The sequence below is a fragment of the Carcharodon carcharias genome, chromosome 25 (assembly GCF_017639515.1).
Source record: "Carcharodon carcharias isolate sCarCar2 chromosome 25, sCarCar2.pri, whole genome shotgun sequence".
In the NCBI taxonomy this organism is placed as follows: domain Eukaryota; kingdom Metazoa; phylum Chordata; class Chondrichthyes; order Lamniformes; family Lamnidae; genus Carcharodon; species Carcharodon carcharias.
In genome coordinates, this window is record NC_054491.1 from 44,476,024 (window position 1) to 44,499,601 (window position 23,578).

The window sequence follows — 23,578 nt, forward strand, 5'->3', positions numbered from 1 at the left end:
GATTCTAGGAGGGACCCAGCAGATTGGAAAACCACTAATGTGACGCACCTGGTCAAAAAGGCAGAGAGACAAAAAGCAATTATAGGCCGGTAAGCCTAACATTTATTGTTGGGAAAATACTAGCGTCCATTGTTAAGAAAGAAACAGCAGGATATTTAGAAAAGCTTAACTCAATCAGAGGCAAAATAGTTTTGTGAAAGGAAAATCATGTTTGGCAAACATGCTAGAGTTCATTGAGGACATAACAAGCAGAATTGATAAAAGGGAACCAGTAGATGTAGTGTATTCAGTGAGATGCCACATAAAAGGTTATTGCACAAGATAGGAGCTCATGGGTGATGGGGATAATGTATTAGCATGGCTTGGTGATTGGTTAAGAGACAGATGACAGAGAATTGGAGTTAAAGGGTCTTTCAAGTTGGAAAGGAGTAACTAGTGGAGTGCCAGAAGGATCACTCCTTGGACCTCAATAATTTACTATCTATATTAATGAAATGAGGGGGCAGGAGGGTGCGGGGGGGTGGGGGGGGACAGTTGCAGAGCATAATGTATCCAATTTGCTGACAATACAAAAATAGGTGGGACGGCATGTTATGATGAGGACACAAGGAATCTGCAAGGGGATATAGATAGGTTGAGTGATCATAGTCATAATATATTAAAACAATCAAGTCAGAGGGAGTGCAGCTACATAAGCTTCAAGGGAGCAAGGCAAGGCTGGATGGCCTCTACTTTAATACCAAGAGTATTAAAGGTTAAACAGATGAGTTAAGGGTGAGGATTGACACGTGGAATTGTGATATGGTAGCCATCACTGAGATGTGGTTGAGGGAGGGCAGGATTGGCAGCTCAACATTCCGGGATATAGAATCTTCAGGCAAGACGGGGAGGGGGTAAAAAAAAAAAAGAGGCATTGCATTATTAGTTAAGGAGTGAGTTACTGCAGTAAGGAGACATGATATCTTGGAGGGGGCATCGAATGAAGCTTTGTGGGTAGAGCTTAGGAATAAAAAAGGGGCAGCCACATTGTTAGGTGTTTATTATAGACCCCCAGATAGTCAGCGGGAAATTCAGGAGCAAATATGTGCACAACTTACAGAGGTGTGTAAGAACAATAACAATAGGGTAATTATATTAGGTGATTTTAACTTTCCCAACATTAATTGGGATAGACAGTGTTAAGGGCTTGGAAGGAGTGGATGTCTTGAAATGTGCACAGATCTTTTTAGGTCAATATGCAGAGGGTCCAACAAGGGCTGGACCTAATTCTGGGGAAAGAAGCCTGACAGGTGGCTGAAGTGGTGGTGGTGGTGGGGGAGCATTTTGGTGATAACGACCACAACATGGTACAATTTAAGCTTGTTATGGACAAAGAAACAGACAAGTTGCAAAAAAACGTTTTTGGGTTGGGGAAAAGCGGATTTTAGTAAAATAAGGCAGGATCTGGCCAAGGTAGACTGGGAACAGCTACTTGTGAGGAAATCTACAGAAAAGCAGTGGTGGGGGGGGGGGGGGGGTGGTGTTCAAAAAGGAAATGGGGAGGGTACTGGCTCAACATGTTCTCTCTAAGGTGATAGGAAGGAGTAACAAGCCCAGAGAACCATGGATGACTAGAGATATTCAGGGTACGATGAGAAGGAAAAGAGAGGCTTTTAGCAGGTACAAGGGAAGCAAATCAGCAGAGGCATTAATGGAGTACAGGAAGTACAGGGTGCAGCTCAAGAAAGCAATTAGGAGAGCAAAGAGAGGATATGAGAAAGTTCTGGCTGGTAAAAGTAGGGTAAATCCCAAGATATTCTATAAGGATATCAATGGGAAGAGGATAACCAGGGAAAGAGTAGAGCCCATTAAAGACCAAGGGGGTAATCTATGGGTGGAGCCAGGGGACATCGATAGAGTGTTGAATTAATACTTCACATCCATCTTCACCGAAGAGAATGAAGATGAAGGTATCAAACTCAGGGAGAGAGACTCCGAGGTTCTTGAGTAAATTGATATAGGGAGTGACAAGGTATTAGAAGTGTTGGCAGGCTTAAAAGTGGATAAATCTCCAGGTTCGGATGGTTTATGTCCCAGACTGCTGAGGGAAGCAAGGAAGGAGATAGCAAGGGCTCTGACCCAAATTTTTAATTCCTCTATGGCCACAAGGGAGGCGACAGAGGACTGGAAAACAGCTAATGTGGTTCTGCTATTTAAGAAGGGTTGTAGAGATAAGCCAGGGAACTGCAGGCCAGTGAGTCTCACGTCAGTGGTAGGGAAACTATTGGAGAAAATTCTGAAGGAGTGAATCTATCTCCACTTGGAGGGGCAAGGTGTGATCAGAGATAGTCAGCATGGCTTTGTCAGAGGGAGGTCACACCTAACAAATTTGATTGAATTTCTTGAAAAGGTGACCAGGTGTATAGATGAGTGTAGTGCAGTTGATGTAGTTTATATGAATTTCAGCAAAGCCTTTGACAAGGTCCCACATGGGAGACTTATAAAGAAGGCAAATGCACATGGGATACAGGGTAATTTGATAAGGTAGATTCAAAATTGGTTTAGATGTAGGAGACAGTGGGTGATGACAGAAGGATGCTTTATTGATTGGAAGCCAGTGTCCAGTGGTGTACCACAGGGATCTGTGCTGGGTCCCCTATTATTCGTCATTTATATAAACAACATAGCTAACTATGTGGGTGGTAGGATTAGTAAGTTTGCGGATGACACAAAGATTGGCCGGGTGGTTAACAATGAGGTTGAGTGTCTTGAGCTACAGGAAAGATATAGACTGGATGGTCAAATGGGCAGATAAGTGACAGATGGAATTTAACCCTGTAAAGTGTGAGATAATACGCTTTGGAAAGAGTAATATGACAGGGAAGTCAACGAACAGCATGAAGGGAGCTTGGCTTGTGTGTCTATAGATCACTGAAGGTGGAGGAGCATGTTAGTGGGGTGGTGAAAAAGGCATATGGGACACTTGCCTTTATCAATCGAGGCATAGATCACAAAAGTAGGGAGATCGTGTTGGAGTTGTATAGAACCTTGGTGAGGCCACAGCTGGAGCACTGTGTGCAGTTCTGGTCGCCACATTATAGGAAGGATCTGATTGCACTGGAGGGGGTGCAGAGGAGATTCACCAGGATGTTTCCTGGGATGAAACATTTAAGTTATGAAGAGAGGTTGGATAGACTTGGGCTGTTTTCATTGGAGCAGAGAAGACTGAGAGGCGACCTGATCGAGATGTACAAGATTATGAGGGGCATGGACAGGGTGGATAGGGAGCAGCTGTTCCCCTTAGTTGAAGGGTCAGTCACAAGGGGACGCAAGTTCAAGGTGAGGGGCAGGAGGTTTAGAGGGGATGTGAGGAAAAAAATTTTTACCTAGCGGGTGGTGATGGTCTGGAATGCGCTGCCTGGGAGGGTGGTGGAGGCGGGTTGCCTCACATCCTTTAAAAAGTGCCTTGATGAGCACTTGGCACATCATAACATTCAAGGCTATTGTCCAAGTGCTGGTAAATGGGATTAGGTAGGTAGGTCAAGTGTTTCTTATAAAGAAGGCAAATTCACATGGTGCAGACTCGAAGTGCTGAAGGGCCTCTTCTGCACAGAGATTCTGTGAAATTATTCCATCACACTCCGGACTTCTATCTTGCAGAGGACAGAATGGCTTTGGGGAGCAGTTGGTGGGTTACTCGCCGCACAGTATCCTGCCTCTGACTTTTTTTTTGTCGCCACAGTATTTATGTAGCCGGTCCAGTCAAGTTTATGGTCAACCCACACTGGAATGTTTTTAGTGGGAGATTCAGCAATGGTAATGCCATTGAATTTCAAGGGGAAGCAGCCTGATTCTCCCTGGTCATTAGTCATGGCTTGACATTTGCATGGCATGAATGTTACTTGCTACTTATCAGCCCAAGCCTGAAAGTTGTCTGGTTCTTGCTGTATGTGGGCTCAGACAACTTCATTACCTGAGTTGTCGCAAATGAAACTGAACACTGTGCAATCATCAGTGAACAACCCAATTTCATACCTTTTGTTAGAGAGGTGGTCATCGATAAAGTAGCTGAAGATGGCTGGTCCTAGGACACTGCCCTAAGGAACTCGGATCGATATCCTGAGGCTGAAATGATTGTGCTAGGAATGACCCCAACAAGTGGAGAGCTTCCTCCCCAATTCACAAAGGCTTCAGTTTTACTCTTTAATGCCACATTCGGACAGATGCTGTCTTGAGTCAAAGGTGTTTACTCTCACCTCACCTCTGGAATTAGCTCCTTTGTCTTTTAGGACCAAGGCTGTAATGAGGTCTAGGGCCAAGAGGTTCTAGTGGAATCCAAACTGAGCATTAATGAGCAGGTTATTAATGACTAAGTGCCACTTCATATCGTTGTAGATGACCACTTGCATCATTTTGTTCATCACTGTAAACAGACTGATGGGTTGATAACTGGCCGAAATAGATTTGTGGGCAGGGCATGTGTGGGCAATTTTCCATTCTCAGGTAGAAGTCAGTATTATAGTTGGATTGGAATAGCTTGATTAGGGGCATGGTGAGATCTGGAGCACAAGTCTTTACCAGTACAGTTGGGATGTTGTCAGGACCCATTTGGAGTGAATTTAATTGGCTGAAGAGTGACAGGTGTGATGCTGGGGCCTTGAGGTGGAGCCTGAGGTGGATTAACCACTCGGCACTTCTGACTGATGCAAATGCTCCAGGCCTGACTTTTGCATATGCTGAGTCCCATCATCACAGAGGATAGGGGATGTTAAAAGAGTTTGCTCCTCCCATTAGCTGTCTATTTGTTCCGTACATTCACAACTGGATGTGGCAGCATTGCAGAACCTTGATCTAACAGATCTGCTCAGCTTTTCCAGCAGAACAGAGAACATTTCTTAAAGGAGCAGCATCCCTTGATTGTAGTAAATCGTAACCTTCTTTGGAATTTGAACAAATGAGGAAGATTGCGTTTGTAAATCTTAATTTAATTTTCAATTTTAATTTGCTGTGAATGCAAATCCCAGTGGCACATTCCCTGCCAAATTGAGTTAATTTGGCAATTATCCAAGGTGTCATCAATGCCCATTTATGGGGTGAGATCAAAGCACTGAACTGTTGTCAATGATGTAAACCAATCCAATCTCATTAAACAAATGTTACTCTAATTAATAGATAAAGGGAAGATAACCAGGTTTAAATACCAGTAGAAATCAGGCAGGGGCCTGAAAATTGTAATTAGGTAGATAAGTGAAAAATTGCTGATATTTAAATATCAGGGAGAAATTATTTCTGAAATGAAAACAGAAAATGCTGGAAAAACTGAACGGATCTGGTAGTGAGTGTGGAGAGAGAAACAGATGCCTGAATATTCCTGTCGGCGATTTGGGGTGGGGCCCACTCGCCGACAGAAAAATGATGCGGGATGACATTGGGAGGAACCTCCGACATCATCCTGGTCCCTTTAAATTTTGAGGAAGGCGGGCGGACAGAGAAATCAGCTGTCTGCCCACAGACCTGTCAATGGCCAATTGAGGCCATTGACAGGCTAATTAAGATAATTAAAGACCTGCCCGTCCAACCTTAAGGCTGGCAGGCAGGCAGGAGCTCCAGCAGGCTCCTGCTAATGCATGGAACCTCATCCACTGGCAGGATGACGTTTCATGTCTGTTTTTAAAAAGTGTAATAAAGTTTATGTCCTTTTTATTAACATGTCCAATCTCGTGCGACATTGTCACATGAGGGGGACATGTTAATTTTTTAATTTTTCTACTGTTAAAGTTTTTTGCACTGTCAGTAATCTCCCCGAGACAGTACTTTGCCTCAGGGAGCAGTGCGCTCTTTCACGCGCACACTTTGACAGATGGGGAATTCCTCCCCCCCGCCACACAGGAAACGCATTGGCCCAACCACTCAAAATGGCGGCGGGCCCCGTTTCGGTGACGGGGGTCAGCTGTCCACCTGCCGCCAAGCCGGTGGGGCCCGCACGTCCACCACGGGCAAAATTCTGCCCAGAGTTAACGTTTCAAGTCCAATGTGACTCTTCTTCAAGACTGGAGAGAGGTAAAAACCTCTCCTGCTCCCTCTACCTCTCTCCCGTTCTGAAAAGGAGTCATATTGGACTTGAAATGTTAACTCTGTTTCTCTCTCCACAGATACTGCCAGACTGCTGAGTTTTTCCAACATTTTGTTTTTATTTCAGATTTCCAGCATCCACTGTATTTTGCTTTTATTTTAGAAATTATTTCAGGGTGGCGTAAATGAGCTTCATGTATTTCATCTAACAGCCCTTTAGAAGTTTAAATCAACAGTTCATAGTCACATTTAAAAAATATCCTTGTGATCATTCTTAAAGTACTGCCTGTTCTTTAGCACTAACTTTTTCAAGATGACTTTGGCATGAAGCAAAAACCACATAAACACTAGAGAATTTGCATCACATGACATGATTATTTAAAATGGAGGGCAAGACCATCAAACTGAATTCACTTGTACCCCTGAATGAGATCCATCTTTTTATAAGCCCTGATGTTGTAAAGGCTTAGTCAATCAGTTCTTAACTAAAACATCACAAACAGAAGAGCTGGATGGCAATTATATTTCTAAAAAATCTGCTTGATCAGGAGTGTCCTGTCCCCAGCACTGTTGGATCCTGTTTTCCATCCAATCAATTCATCCCACACACCAAACTGTTAAAAATGTCCAAAATGGGCAATCAGCACGTTAATAATGCACTGACATACTGCTACTGCATGTCATAACTACATTTCACAAACAGTATTTGTATAAAACATGCAACACCACGTGGATCACTGCCGTAGGCTTTTCACTCCTGACATTGGGAATCGGATCCTAGCTCAAATGATGTCCCCTGATACAGAAGTTACTACAGTTACATACTTCAAAACAGACATGAATAATGCAACCTATGGCTAAGCCATTCAAAACATGTGGTTCTTTCATTGATCATCATTGATTTTAATTGGCAATAAAAAATATCACTGCAGGGGGACCAGGACGCTTGATAATTATGTTTTGGGCTTTGGAAAGCATGCTTAAAATGGATCAGCAACTGTTCAACAGATAAACACAATGGTTAAGGCTACACTGAGCCATGCAAACACAGTTAAGTGGGGACAGCAGCGGGGAGGACAGGGGTACAACTCATCTAAGTGTCACCAGGCTAAGGATAAGAGGAAAATCAAAGAGGAATTCTCACTCCTGAATATTTATTAAACAGTGCCTGCTTGAAAGCGAGTAAATGTAGGTAATGGGTGAGGCCAAGGTAACTCGATAACGATGCCACCAAATTTCACTATGCAGCACTATATCTGAATGGATTCGTCACATGTGGACATGTGACTGCAATTGTATTCTGGATGGAGAGGGTGAGTCAGCCCACCCAGCTTAAACTGCCACTTCCCAGGCCCACAGAATAGGAAGGGTAACCTCGATAGGCAGAAGTGGAAGAACCTGCATAAAAATAACCAAATAAACGCTAGCCAGCTTGAACTCAAAAGGGTAAATTTTAACTGACCAATCCCTCAAAGTTTTTTTCTAAAAGGAGATGCAACATCCCAAACTGCTCATGTGTTGGCATTGAGGGGGAAAGGAATCAAATGATGCACTGGATCTGGATTTGTGAAGAATTGCCTGAGAGTCAGTATGAAGAACAAGGCATGGGAATGGATATGTATTTAGATAAGAAGAATAAAACAGCATGCATTTGTAAGTGAAACAAGGTTACAATGGGGGGAGTGAAAGCAGAAAACAAGGAGGTAATATGTGGGGTGCATCTAGTCCGGTAGTGTGGTGGAAGCAGGTTCAATCGTAGCATTCAAAAGGGACTTAGATTGATATCTAAAAAGGAAGGATGTGCAGAATGGCCTCCCTCTGCACTATAACAATTCTGTGATTCTGTTCCAAAAAAGGCAGATAGCTCTCTATGAAATGAAAGTAAGTGAAAGCAAAAAGATCAAACTACAAAGGGATAATTACCAACTCAGTATAAACTAGGAATGCACAAGTAGGATCTGAACTAATGAATGGCAGTGCACGACTGCTTTCTGTTTGGAACATTAGGTATGATTGGTAATGAGAATTGATCAGAACATAATTAAATTTAATAAGAACTGGGATAAATCAACAGGTATACAAATTTAAAAGCACCAACTTCAAGGCAATAAAGAAAGCAATTAAACAGATAAAATGGGGTAGCCCACAAGAAAGCTGCAGTTCACGAAAAATGGAAGCCCTTTAGGGATATCCTATTGAGCACGAAGAATAAGTGCAAAACAAATGCTAGTAAGTGCAAACTCAATTGTTTCACATCAGGCACTGGCAAAATAATGGAACCAATGGTTAGAATCAATGTTGCAGAATTATCAACTTGTAAATGTAAAGGAGCTTGGTAAATGACAGCCGATACTGTCGTTCAAACCTGACTTTGTTTGAAGACAATAACCACCCAAGTGAATGCTACAAAGCTCTTGTGACATAGTATACCTTTAAGCAGCAGCTGGTGTGAATTTGGGGTGACATTGACTGAATTGAAGAGACGAGCTCAGGAGTGTGTGCCTGGCATCAGTCTTGGGGCATAAAATAAAAGCAGATGCTGGAAAAACTCAGCAGGTCTGACAGCATCTGTGGAGGGAGAAACAGAGTTAGCATTTTGAGTCCATATGACTCTTCAGAACTCTGAAGAGGAATCATACGAATTTGAAACGCTAACTCTTGTTTCTCCCTCCACAGATGCTGTAAGACCTGCTGAGTTTTTCCAGTATTTTGTTTTTATTTCAGATTTTCAGCATCCGCAATATTTTGCTTTTATATCAGTCTTGGGGTCCCTGTTGTTTCTGATCTATATAAATCAAGTATCAGCTTTGCAAAGCTCTTAACTCAGTCACAAAGCTGACAGTTGATTCCTGCTTCAGGATTAATATCAATTTTGGATAACACTTCATTGCAATATGAAGGGAATGCAGTATTGTCTGAGACGTCATCCTTCCAGGTGAAATATTGAAAGATCTGCCAGCACACATCAACATAAAAAAGCAGGGAGTTCTTCAGTGTCTTGGCCAACATTCACCCATCAAACAACAGCTGGTGATTCATGCATTGATGTTTGTACAACAAGACCAACATCTTGCAGCAATTCAAAGGAATCAAATCTCCCCCTTTGGCTGAATACCCATTTTTTTTTATTCTGAGCACCTTGGGACATTTTTCAAATTTAAAGATGCTATATAATAGTGTAATCACAATCACTCCAAGTCAAAGATGGTGAGGTTACGAATAGTAACCAGATCCTTGACCAAAGAATGATTTTTATGGAAGATTTTAAAGTTGGAGAGGTAGAACAATTTTTGAAGGAGGATCTAGGTGGTTGAAGGCACAGTATAGTATATGAAATATGGTATGTAGATGCAGCCATAGGCAAAGGAAAAAAGAATATAGGGAAGGGAGGTTGTAGGATTTACAGAGCATGCTGGATGACAGGCCAACAAGACAGCATTAAGGCATAAATAAGGGTTTCAGCAGCAAATGACTGCAGTAGGAATGGAGGTGAACAATGTTAGTGAGGTGGAATTAGATTATCCTCATGATGGACAGGATACAAGGTCAAAAGCCCAGGGTCAAAGATGATGTCAAGAATGTGGTTTCAACCTGAGATAATTAGCAGGTACTGAGATTGTGGCAGGAGACAAAGACAATTTTTTGATCTAATGTTTAGCTGGAGGAAGTTCTAGTATATCCAAGACTGAAAATTGGGTACGCAGCCCAACAACAAAAGTAATGAAAGGGATTGAGAGAGGTGGTGGAGAGTTGGAGGTGATAGAGAATTAGAGCTGGGTGGCATGGGCATTCAAGTTGGCTAACCCCATGGTTTTGGTTGATATTGCCAGGGAGCAGCATTCATGTGAGAAAACAAAGGAGTATTTCTCCTTTCCCCAAGCTATATGCTGCAGTTAAGTTGCATCCAGAGTGCACTATTTCAGTAGCACAACATAAAGGGGCCATTCAGGCCCTAAAATCAGTGTAGTATAAGCAAGAAAGCTGCTGTTGTTAAAGGGAAGAGCTGGGAGGATGACAAGCTTTGGTTTCTCGCCCACAAGCAATACTTAACATGACACACAATTTAAACACTAAGAAAAAAAATTTCATTAAAGCTAAAGCAGCTACACAAAAGGGCCAAGATTCAAGATTGTGAGGGTGAAAAGCCCCATTCAAGTGCTGTGAAAGACACTGCAGTTAAACTGCCAGACACCATACCAACCATTTTAAGTGTAAGAATACTATGGTTACAATTCACCATTGCCGTAAACAGTTTGATACCAGGTGTTGGCAGCTGAACAGTTTTTTTTTAGTTTTCCTGACAAAGGAAAGTCTTTTCTGAAATCTAAATATCAAACAGCTTTCTTCAATTAGATTTCCTGTCAAAGGCAAGTGGGTAACTGCAACATCAACACTGAGCTGGGTGATCAACTCCAATTCAGCCATTTGTTAGAAAAAGGCAAGGATGCCAGGCTAACAAATCTTGCAGTCATCTTGGCATCAGGTTTTGCACTCAGCATTGTTGGTCTCCAATGGCCCATTTATGCTACAATGGAAGCAGCTCCTTAACAGAACACAGCTGAATTTGTTCTGATTCTAGTATAGAGTGGATTCAGCAACACTGAACATTAATTACTCTGTGATGAGGTGTAGCACTCATGCCCAGAACCACGCATCTTAACCGTTTCTTGCAGTTTCATCCTTTTCTGCCAGCTCCTCTTTTCCATTCACACTCTCAAGTCCAATAGAAAAACCTAAACCATCAAGAACTGAAAAATCCAATGCAGCAAAGTGAGTAATATTCCACTGCCAATAGCTGACACGGTGTAAACTTGATGCCCGACAGTGACTAGGTTTGTAGCAACTCATTGGCCGCACCTGTGGCTGTATATAACATCCACCTACCCAATCTGTGGCCATGTATAATATCAACTTACCCTACCTGTGACAGTTGTTGTCCTATCACTTTAAGGGAATATGCAAATGAGTAAGCAACCAGGATGTAAAGCAGCTAGTAGTGAATGTCGTGTGGTTTAGGAATTGCAACTGTACTGTCCTTGTAAATAAAGTAGATTTGTCCACTAAGCCATTCTATTCTATGTCTTCAAATAAACCGAACCCCTGTCTAGTTTACAGGTGCTGTGCGTGAGATTGGCAAGTTTGTGTGAAGCAAACATGGAAAACGCAAAAAGATGCAGCAGTGGGATTTTGAAGACTACTGGACAAGCCACCGACAAGACAAAGGCTGTATATACATTGGGACCCAGGAGTCAGAGTCCCTCTACAGATGATGCTTTGCAGAACAGCGAGTACCTGACTTGTGGATGGGTGATTAATGGGAGCAAGTCGGTTCAGAGCCATGCTCTGCAGTCAGTTTTGAATCAGGCAGGGAAGGCTACAGGGTCATAGAGACATCCTCAGGTGCCATTCCTGCACAAAAGACAAAAGCATGCAAAATGGAAAAAAACAAAACTCCATAGAACAAGAGGGGGAAAGAGGGGGAAAAAAATAATAGCAGCTGTACAAGTGAATCTCTCCACAGGGTAGAGAGGCTACAAATTCCCTATTCATCGGGAAGGCCACAGATGACCTATCTGAATTTAGGCCTTTCAGACAAAGGATGGAGCTATGCTTTTTAGATTTACCCTTCACAGAACCAGGTAAATAAGCGGTGAAAATAAAGGTAGCCACTGGAAACAAGGGGTTGCATAGAGTCAACACTTCGGGCCTGAGAGGGGGTTAAAAAACACTGTTAAGATGTGAAAGATGCTGGATGATCTTCAGAATGCCCTAATTGAAGTTGATAATTTACAGACAACAACCACAAGAATCAACTGATCAGCAGATGCTGTGATAGGGGCAAGGACTGTGATTTTTTTTCAGAAGTTGGGCTGCCTGAACAGACAAGTTAGCTGGTTATAGCTTCAAGGCCAATCGAAGCCTTCCGAAAAAGACCTTTTGGAAAAAAGTCACAATATTGACACCTTACTAAACGATGGCAGAAAACGTGAAGCCATGTGCATTGGACAGCAACATTTTCATTCATTAGGTGTAGCTACCAATATTGGCGTGGTAGCCAGAACACAGAAAGCAAGCAAGCTATGTGGGAAGTTTGGTCAACTGCACCCACTGCGAAGCTGTTCTGTGTTGCAAGATCTTTGAAAGATATGCAGTGTAAAAGGACATCGGGCTCACCTATGTATGTAATCTGGATCCAGAGGTGTGACTAGAAGTTGCAATAAGATGCAATAACAAACAAAAGGTACATGCAGCACACTGGCAGCAACAACAGAGGATGCAATAGACACCTGCCTAAGTACAAGCACATACACAAGGTTAGCAGCCAGATGGACCAGAGTGAAGATTGAGAGTGGAAAAATCTTCAAATGAACAAGTCTTCCGCACTGTGAATGTGACACCACATGTTAATTAAGTAAAACAGTTAGAGGCTTTCGCTACTATCAGCATCATATGCCCAAAGAAAATTTGCATAAACACACTCACAGCGCAAACACCTTACCAGTCAGCATCTGGATCATCGGAAGTCAATCTACGACAGACAAATTAACTGCATACGATGGGTCACCCATTCATTGCATAGGTGCATTGACACTGAAATGCAGCTACAGCAAGTCTGCAGGGAAACCATAAGTATTTTAACTGGTGGATACAAGTGGACCAGCAATAGCAGGGTTATCAGGATGTACAGGACTCAACATTGTGACTATACACGAGGTCACCAATATACCAATGCAGCAGAAGGACAAAAATAATATTATTGAGTCAGTCTGTGACCTCCAGCAGATAAGCCCAGACAGATTCAACACTATAGGAAACTTCAGAGGTGACGCTGTACGTCTCAGAGAAGGTGCAATTCCATCCATCGACCTTCTTAGAAAGTGCCGTGTGCACATACAGGAGAAGCTGAAGAACAAGTTAGATGACCTGGAGCATAATGGCATTATCCATCGTGTGCATCTATCAGCACACTGGCTGGTGCAGTTCTATCACATGCATACTGAAAAAAAGTGGCCCACGCAAGATTCAAACATTAGAGGAACTAAATCCCAAATTCATGGGATCAAACTTTTTCTCCAAGTCGGATGCCAAACACGAACATTGGTCAGTTCATTAGGCAGAGGGATCTCAAGAAATCATTACATTCAGGGCATAACTTGGAAGACACTGCTTCCAGATATTATCCTTTGGTTTATCCAGCAGTCAGGATCTGTTCCAGCAGCACAAGGATAGAATCACAGAAAAAACTTCTGGGTGCGAATGCATATGCATTGCCAATAATATTGCAGTGACAGGCAAAATTAAAGAGGAACATGACCAAAATCTACTCTCTGCTCTCTTCAGCAGAAGAAATGCCAGGTGAATGTAGGTCAGATTAACTTTCTAGGCTCTATTTATTCAAGTTCTGGAATCCAACCTGACCCAGGCAAACACGAAGACGTAGGACAAAGAGGACTTTCAGACATACCTCAGATTTTTCAACTTCTTAGTGCCATACATACCCTCAGCACTAAGAAAGCCCTTAGGAATAAAATATTCCTTATGTATGGTAGGAGAACCATAAGCACATATTCTAGACTCTTAAACAGGCATTGTCAGAAGAGACATGTGTTTTACAAGGCAACGACCCAAGGAAAGAGATGGCGTTAGAGACGGTTACGACCGGTCCCTGGATGAGGTCCCCCAATTTATGATCCCAGACGAGATAACCCAAATTGCTTCCCAAATGGGACCCCAATTTTCTTATGCTCCCGGGTGAGGAGGAATGAGCTGGCTCCCCTTCTTTATTCAGTCCCCTCGGTTGATCGCAGAGAGGTTCATTAAAAAGAATCCCTTCCTCGTGGATAATTATTCCCAATCCAAATGTATTTATGTTTTAGAAGGAGCCAATTTAACCAGGCTTTCTTGAGTCAAAGAAAGGGTAAGTTTAATAGTTACTAAAAGCTCGAGAAAAAAAACTGAAAATGCAGCACACATACACACAGATCAGAAATGAGAAGTTGAGTCCAAAAATAAAGTTAAAAAAGATATATAAATCATTCTTTGGCTTGTCCGTGAGGAGTGGATAGTGAAACATTGCGGCTGTTAACTTGGGTGATTTTGGTAAAGCTGATTTTACAAGTGGAGCATTGGTTTGGAGACACTTGGTTCAGAGGATTAGCTGAAGGAACTGTCCAGCTTGCTTTTTGTCTGTGGCTTTACCCACTTGCCTCCAGTGTGAGAGAGAGAGCAAGCGCAAGGGGTGAGGAGAGGCTTTTACCTGCAAGCTGTGGAGATGCCTTGTTGATGTTCTTCTGCTTTAACCCTCACAGCATGCCCTAGCATGCCAGAACTAGAACGCACAGACCAGGTTTGCAGCTGACTTTTTAAGCCCTTTGCTTGTGTATTCCTGGAAGGGAAAAACAAACATGTTTTTCGCCCAGAATCTACTTTCTTTCAACTCAGATCATTTCCACATTCAGGTCTTCTGCGTTTCAAGTGTCGTCTGTCTGTAGTAGTCCCTGACACTTCATTTAGGTGCGACATTCCATGTTCTCTCTGGGCTAGTCAGTTAAGTATAATCCACATAGGAATTTTCCAGAAAGTGATTACATTCTCAGCCAGCTTTTTGCTTGTATGCCTTTTAAAAAAAAACACATCTCTTCCTGTAAAAAGGTCCATATGCCCGTAAGTAATTCGATGTTGTGATCTTCTGTCGTGACGACGTCGATATATCTCAAGAAAGGTCAGGAGCATGCATTGTGAAAGATGGCAAACCAATTGCATTTGGATCCAAAAGTCTATCGTAAGCACAATCCAATTATTTGAACACGGAGTTTGAGACACTGGCTCTGGTATTTGGTGTCACAGGACTTATTGTGGAAACTGACCACAAAACATTGGAAATAATTCACTGCATGCCACCACATAGACTAGAACGACTTCTGATAAAAATACAGGAATACGACTTCAATGTCTGTTTATAAGCCGGGTAGCAAAATATTTACCTCAGACACTCAAATCTGAAAAAGACTGGATATTTTGCCAGACCTACAGTGGATAGACACTGAAGTAGAAGGTGTGCTTATCAATCTGATGAGTTTTGGTCAACACAAACACAACCAACTTCAGGAGAAACCAGCAAATATTCCACAGCTGAAGGCATTACGAAGTTATTGTAGAAGGCTGGGCTGATACGATACGAGTAGTGCCAAACACTCTCAGATGTTTTTGGCCATACAGCGATGAATTAAGTATTTCTAGAGGCATGATTTTCAAAGCGCTTCACCAGGACATACTGTCACAGTTAGGCCAAGGCATCCGGCATAGAGGGAACAAGGCACCTGGCAAAGGAAGCTGTGTTTTGGCCAGGGATCAACAATGATATTGAGAAGGTAGTGAGGATATGTGACACATGCCAAAGTCACCAACCACATCAACACAAAAAATCCTCTACACTCTCACAAGATTCCATCGTACCCTTGGTCTAAAATCACAACAGACATTCATTATCCATAGCAATGACTGTCTCCTCATCACTGATTAATTTTCCAAATTTCCAATCTTCAGACAATTGAAGAATACCTCAAGTGCACCCCGTGGCTGACAATAAGTACAATATTCAGTTACAATAAGTACAGTATTCAGTTTGTTCGGTATGGCTAAAGAGGCATTAACCATGAAGTGCAGGGAAACAAAACAAGATCTCCGCATTGCCATGTTAGGCTTAAGGGCAACACCTTTAGATGTGGGCTTACCTAACCCACCTATGCCCATGTATAATATTACCTTACCCCAAAAGTGACTGACTATAAAGTTGGGCACCACAGACAAAGAAGAATTGGACACATGGAAAGTTCAACTCAGGCATGGAGGCAGAAGAAGGGCAATTTCTGATTTGAGATTGATTGGCTGAAATTTATGAAAAGGGCTGTTGGAGCAGAGAATGTTTTGGTTGGGGTAGAGCTCAAGATACCCACCACTCAAGGGAAAATTAGATAAATATTTGAAGAGAAAGATACTAGACTATGGAGACTGGATTCAGTTTTAAGTTGCTGTAGCAATTAGCCAGCACAGACTTGATGGGACAAATGGCTTCCTTCTGCTCATTAATCTTGGCTCAGTGGCAGCACTCTAGTTTCTGATTCAAAAGATCATGGACTCCACTCACGTTATTGTGCACATAATGTGGGCTGACACTTCAGTTCAGTTCTTAGGGAGTATAACATTTGAGCTGGCATCTTTCAGTTAAGACATTAAACAGATTTCCCATCTGCCATCTCAGAGGGATGTGAAAGATTCCATAGTACTATTCGAAGAACAGCAGAGGAGTTTTTCTGGTTTCCTGTCAATATTTCAGGTCACCTGGTCATTATATCATTGGTTGCTGTAATTATCTACATAACAATGGTATCTGCACTTTAAAAATAGTTCATTGGCTGCACAGTGCTCTGGGACAGCCCAAGACATTATAAATGCAAATTCTTTCTGTAGTATAAACCTCTAGTTCTCAACAATCAATCTTCCAACAGCATGCCTTGTGTTATAGAGCTTCTCTCCAAAATATGCATCAAAGGCCTTCTCCGCATTGATATTTCCTTCCTTTAACTTCAAATGTACTGTAACTCTAAAAGAACACTGATGTGACCAAGTAGGGTGATAACCCTAAAAGAAAACCTGTTTATCTTAAATGCTTTAATATTTTTAAGTGTCCAATTTATTCTACCATTACAAACATTGGTGAGTTATTTTTTTATTTTTTGATGGGGTGAGTGTATCACTGGCAAGGCCAGCATTTGTTTCCCACCCGTAATTGCCCTTGAACTGAGTGACTTGCTAGGCCATTTCAGAGGCCATTGCTGAGGTCACATGCCAGACCCAGTAAGGGTGGCAATTTCCTCCCGTAAAGGACATTAGTGAAGCAGATGGGTTTTTACACCATCATCACAGAGACTATCTTTGTATTCCAGAATTATCTGAACTTAAAATTCTACCAGCTTCTGTGGTGGTTATGTGGTGCTGTGTGTGTTGCTGTGTCATGTCCCCAGAGCATTAACCTGGGCCTCTGGATTACTAGTCCAGGGACATTAGCACTGCACCACTAGCTCTGAATGCGTAAACATTCCTAGTCAGAGAACAGCTATAAGAAACTGGGCTGCTTTTACATTTTTTTTTTAATTGAATAAACTGTCATATTACACAACTAGCTCTCCCAAGTAAACTTGGCACTTTCTCAAGCATGGAGAGGAGACAAAGGGGTTACAAATTTGAAAAGAAGATAATAAAATAGAATGGGGCACAAAACAAGGTTCAAGGTCAGACTTTCCCCTCTAAGTGGCCTCCAAGAGAATGTGGCCTCACAACAATGTTCCATTTACATTACAATAGCCCAACCTCAGCAACAGTGCTGAAAAGTAAACCAAGCGATTGTTAGGTCCCTCGTCCCGAGCTCTTTCCTTCCCAACTGATGCAGCACATCAAGTCTTAAGGTGCTCAATCCAAACACCATAAATGAATAGCTGCTGTCAGCCACCATCTCCACCTGCTTCAACTGCCTACACAGATCATAAAAACAACCAGAACATAGTTTTTTTGCCAAGACAAGCTCCAAAGCACAAGTAGCCAAAAAGAAAACAAAACACTTCTTCTTAAAATTCAGAATTAGCTCTTCATTAATTTCTCTTCTCAACTGAATCATCTCACAAGGTCAGAGGTGCAACTCAAACCATAAATAGATCGTAATTCCCTAGTACACATTATTATTTATTGTCATTGGCAATCATGAGATTTGACTTCATGATGTCAATAGAATAGAGCCCAAACGCCCAAACTGAAGAGTTCTGACTAGTATGGATTATTTGCATACCTGACTCAAGGCCTGTTCATCATAGCTCTGCTGTCTTCCTCGGTGATGGAGGAAGTGCAATATTAATGAGGTCTCAGCAGGCTCTCAGTCCCACTGTGAAAGAGCTCCCTTCTGTCATTTCATCTACGCTCTAACGGAATGATTAAACATCTCATCTACCCACATACATAAAGCCAGGGAACATACCCCACCAACATGAATTAATTTCCTTAGCTTTCTTCAAATGCTGTAAGGTAATACTTTACAAGTTCAAATCCTGCAGTTATTAAAGCTGGCCTCAATTCTTATATGCAGCTATAGAACTAGCAAGAATGTTAGGTTCAATTTTTGTATTATCTAAAGACCACTCCAAAGAGAGTGGCTTAATTCTAACTATTGAAAGATTTCATAAAATACTTATGATTTCATATAAACTAGCAAACAAAATTCACTTAATGAAAATTTGTTAAGAAAATAGCTTCAGCAGCTAGGCAAAAGTGATTGTGGGTATCATCTACTCCAGGAACACTTCATACCCCACCTACATCTTAAGACAGCCCTCTTGTAGATGCATCAACTGTAGATGCACATTTCCCCATGCTATTGATATTAATGTAAAAACATTAATGGCCCTAGCTCCATGCAACTGATGATCACCGGACCCATTTTTACCGTGAGACTTGCAATCTTCTGACAGATCGGCTGCATCTTGCTCCAGTCCAAAAGACATCCGAGCTGGTTCTTTGTCTGCATGCTTTGTCATAATGCAAGCACTGTGCTTTGTAAATGCATACAGAACCAGCAGAGCAGCATTTCCCAGGCTCATTAAGTGCCTCGTTTCACCAGCTGAGTCTTTAACGTGATGTCAGAAAAATCTGCAGAAAAGTTAGCAGATATTGTTTATTTCCCAAAGTGACTAAGCACATTTTCATTGGACTCCAACCACAATATAATTTATTCAGTTCAAAAAACATATACAGATTGTAGGAAGAAATCTTTAAAAGTAAACCATATGTAGTTTCACACATGCAAACTTGATCTGGTTTCTATGCACACTCTCAGCTTCCAAGCAGACCTGTCGGAAATAGGGAAATTTGCAGTAGAATAATGCAACGTCATAATTTTAGTGCCCAAGGCACACCAAACCACAAGCTAAAAGGATCTTTAAAGGACAGGCAGATTTTCTTAAGAAAAACCTGGGTCTGTTTATGCCCACATGCGGACAACTGCAAGAACACTGGATATGACAGCAACAGCTGCCAGAAGCCTCTGCCAAAGCCACACACTCCTTTAATGGTTTCACTACTCCCATTTTCTGGTTCTCGGAGAGCCTGCTCCCACAATTATGTGAATGTTTGTTTTCATTCCACACCATTCTATTTATAGGGAAATCTCCACACTTAGTGCATATAAATATTAAACCAGCACTCTGATCCAGTTCATTCCTCTTTACAGAATCCAAGCAATGGTACTTAATATCCATTGCAGTTAAAATACTTTCACCTTTATAAAATTCAAAATAACTAAAAGTTGCCTCATAACTTTTATTTAAATTTGCTATCAGCAATATTCAAATTTTAATCTAGTAAAACAGCATATATGTACAGCAACAAAAACAAACATTGCTGGAAAAACTCAGCAGGTCTGACAGCATTTGTGGAGAGGAATACAGAGTTAACGTTTCGAGTCCATATGACATATATTTAGAGCATTCTAAGGGCTGCTGAAATCCTGAATATCTATATACTGAAGTTCAGAAGCATTTGCTTGAAATCACAAATGGTAAACTGTTTCAACATTTCTATCATTTGTAGCATGATTGGCTTGCAGGACTGACTGCCAAAGCAGCACACACAAATCCTAGTCTCTAGCAATACAGTATAATGATACAACCGAACTATGTATGATCACAGAACCACATTTTCCCTGTAACAGGTAATTCACAGAACACTGTTGTATAATTAGAGCCATAGAAGCTTATAATACAGGAGGCCATGCAGCGCTTATCTGTGCCAACTCTGCTAGCACTGTCTAAAATTAATCCTATAATCCAACTGTCACCACAGCCTTGCATCTTCCTCAGCTTCAAATATTTATTCCATTTTCCCTTAAATGATGGTCTCTGCCTCAATAAATCCCTCTGGCAAAGCATCCTCAACAAACTTCCGCATAAATTTCTCCACACAATTTTAAACTGATAACATTCCATCACTGGCCGCAACACAATCCATCTCTGTTTACCATTCATAATTAAAAACTTCTATTAATTCTCCTCTGAACCCTGGCTTTACTAAAAATAGTACCATTATCTGAAGCATTTCTTTGTATAACAGTTTCCCATCCACTTTATGCTTTCTGTAGAACTATGCTCCAGAAATAGCCGCACCCCTAGCTAAGCTGTTCCAGTACATCCACAACACTAGTATCGACCCAACTATGTGGAAAATTGTCCAGGTATGCCTTGTCCACAAAAAGCAAGAAAAATCCAATCTGGCAAATTACTGCCCCATCAGTCTACTCTCAATCATAAGTAATGGAAGGTATTCATCGACAGTATTATCAAGCAGCACTTAGCAAAAACCAACTCGGTTACTCAGTTCAATTTGGGTTCTGCCAGGACAACGACATTATAATCTTAGGCAAAGCATGGGAAAACAGCTGAATTTCAAAAGTGAGGTGAGAGTGACTGCCCTTGATGTCAAGGCAGCACTTGACAGAGCGTGGTTTCAAGGAAACGCAGCAAATCTGAAGTCAATACGAATCGGGGGAGAACGCTACACTGGTTGGAGTCATACCTTTATTTTATTGTTTCACAGCTTGTGGGGGCTGCTGGCTAGGCCAACATTTATTACCGATCTCTAATTGCCCTTGAAAAGCTGGTGAGCCGCCATCTTGAACTTCTGCAGTCCATGTGATGTAAGTTCACCCACAGTACTGTTAGGATGGGAGTTTCAGGATTTTGACCCAGCAACAGTGAAGGAATGGAGGTACAGTTAGTTCCAAGCCAGGATGGTATTTGGCTTAGAGAGGAATTTGTAGGTAGTGATGTCCCTATGCATCTGCCACCCTTGTTCTTCTAGGAAGCGGTGGGGTTGTGGTAATGTCACTGCACGAGCAATCCAGACACCCAGGCTAATGCTCTCTGGACGCTGGTTCAAATCCTACCATGGCAGCTGCTGGGATTTAAATACAATTAAAAAATCTGTAATTAAAAGCTAGTCTAATGGTGACCACAAAACCATTGTCAACTGTTATTAAAAACCCATCTGGTTCATGAATGTCTTTTAGGGAAGGAAATCTGCTGTCCTTACCTGGTCTGGCCTACATCTGACTCCAGATCCATAGTAATGTGGTTGACTCTTAAATGCACTGTGAAATGGCCTAGCAAGCCACTCAGTTGTATCAAACCACTACCTAGCCAGAAGGAAGATGGTCTAGCTGCTGGAGGCCAATTATCTCAGTCCCAGGACATCGCTGCAGGAGTTTCTCAGGGTAGTGTCCTAGGTCTAACCATCTTCAGCTTCTTCATCAATGACCTTGACTCCATCATAAAGTTAGAAGTAGAGATGTTCAGTGATGATTGCACAGTGTTCAGCACCAGTCACAAGTTGTCAAATGATAAAACACTCCATGCCTGCATATAGCAAGACCTGGACAACATTCAGGCTTGCGCTGATATGGTGCAAGTGATATTCACACCATACAAGTATCGCGTTACCATTGTACTCTATGCCTTTAAACACAAAACCTGAAATCTTGCTGTGTCCACTGGCACTCATAGGAGGAAATCTTTAAAGGACAACTGGGAATAGGGTTCCATATCGCGCCCCTAGTCAAGTTGCACACAAGAACTGGTTCCCATATGTCCTTTCAGCTTTCAAGACGATGACAATGGAGTGACAACAGATAAATATACAATCCAGTGAAGTAGGAACAAAGGCTTGGAAGGGATATAGTGGGGAATTTGAACTCTTGGGTCTGGGTTCACTCATGACATTCATTGTCTCTGCTTTGATTGCTTATTGAGGGGCAGGTGGTGTCGTAGCAGCATTGTTAATGGGCTGGTAATCCAGAGACCCATGGTAATCCTCTGGGAACACAGGTTCGAATCCCACCATGGCAGATGGTAGAATTTGACTTCAATAAAAATCTGGAATTAAAAGTCTATTGGCTACCACAAAACCATTGTTGATTGATGAAGCAGCTGATGACAATGACCTTCCTTCCATCATAAGGTCAGAAGTGGGGATGTTCACTGATGATTGCACAATGCTCAGCACCACTCGCGACTCCTCAGGCAATGAAGCAGTTCATGTCCATATGCAGCAGGACCTGGACAGCAAGACAGTATCCAGGCCCGGGCTGACAAGTGGCAAATAACATGCACACCACACAAGTGCCAGACAATGATCATCTCCAACAAGAGGGAAACTAACCATCACCCCCTGACATTCAATAGCATTATCATTGCTGAATTCCCCACTATCAACATCCTGGGCTTACCAATGACGAGAAACTGAACTGGGCTAACCATATAAATACTGTGGCTACAAGAGCAGGTCAGGGACTAGGAATCCTGTGGCAAGTAACTCATCTCCTGACTCCCCAAAGCCTGTCCACCACCTAAAGGCAGAAGTTAGGAGTGTGATGGCATATTCCCCACCTGTCTGGATGAGTGCAGCTCCAACAACACTCAAGAAGTTGGACACCATCCAAAGCAGCCCCCTTGATTGACACCGTTTCCACAAACATTAACTCCCTTCACCACCAATGAACAGTGGCAACAGTGTGTACAACTGCACGAGAACACCAAATGTAATTTTTCCTGCAAGCCACACACCATCCTGACTTGCAACTATGTCACTGTTCCTTCACTGTCACTGGTTCAAAATCCTGGAACTCCCTCCCTAACAGCACTGTGGGTGTATCTACACCACATGGACTGTAGCGGTTCAAGAAAACAGTTCACCACCACCTTCTTGAGGGCAATTAGGGATGGGCAATAAATGCTGGCCTAGCCAACGACACACATCCTGCAAATGAATAAAAACAATTCCTTTTCCATGTTGTCCTTTCGCAATGAACAAGCATACATTTATTCACACAATGCTGCATTTTATACCTGTCTGCTCATTGTGTTGACATGTCTAAATGTTGCCAAAATTCTGGATAGCCTCTACTGAACATTCTATCCCTCTTAATGTTAGATTAATCTTCATCTTCTGGTTAAGCCATGTTTCTGAAATTCTGACTGCATTGTAGTTTGCTACAAGAGCCTCGATTTCAGCCAACTCATTTTTAATCCTTTTATAAATGTACATCCTTTCTTGACTCCCGATATCAGCTTAGTCCTGGTTTCCAGTTCAAGGATGCCTCTCTGGATATGTATTCATACTAACCTGTTGACTACTTTTTACATCTATGGTCTGTCTTGACTTGGGCACAGCTTTCCCTGCGACATTCCCATCTATCCATTTTCAATCATTTTTGATTCTTGCTCTATGTTCCACCCTCTGCAACAACCCGGCAACCACACCCCCACTCGTCCCCCACCACCCACACCCCCGTACTCTTCCCCCCGCAACGGGACCTACCCCTAACCTCCCAAGCAACGCACCCCCCTTCCCCCCGCGACAGGACCTCCTGCGCTCCCTCTGCGACAGGACCTCCTGCACTCCCTCTGCAACAGCTCCTTCCACATTACCC

At 42.2% G+C, this 23,578-nt stretch overlaps 1 protein-coding gene across 6 annotated transcripts in view; it reads right to left on the minus strand.

Moving 5' to 3' along the window:
- Positions 1 to 23,578, minus strand: part of LOC121269532 (rho GTPase-activating protein 32-like) — a 524,870-nt gene that overhangs the window by 372,687 nt on the left and 128,605 nt on the right. The gene's annotated exons all lie outside the window — the stretch shown is intronic.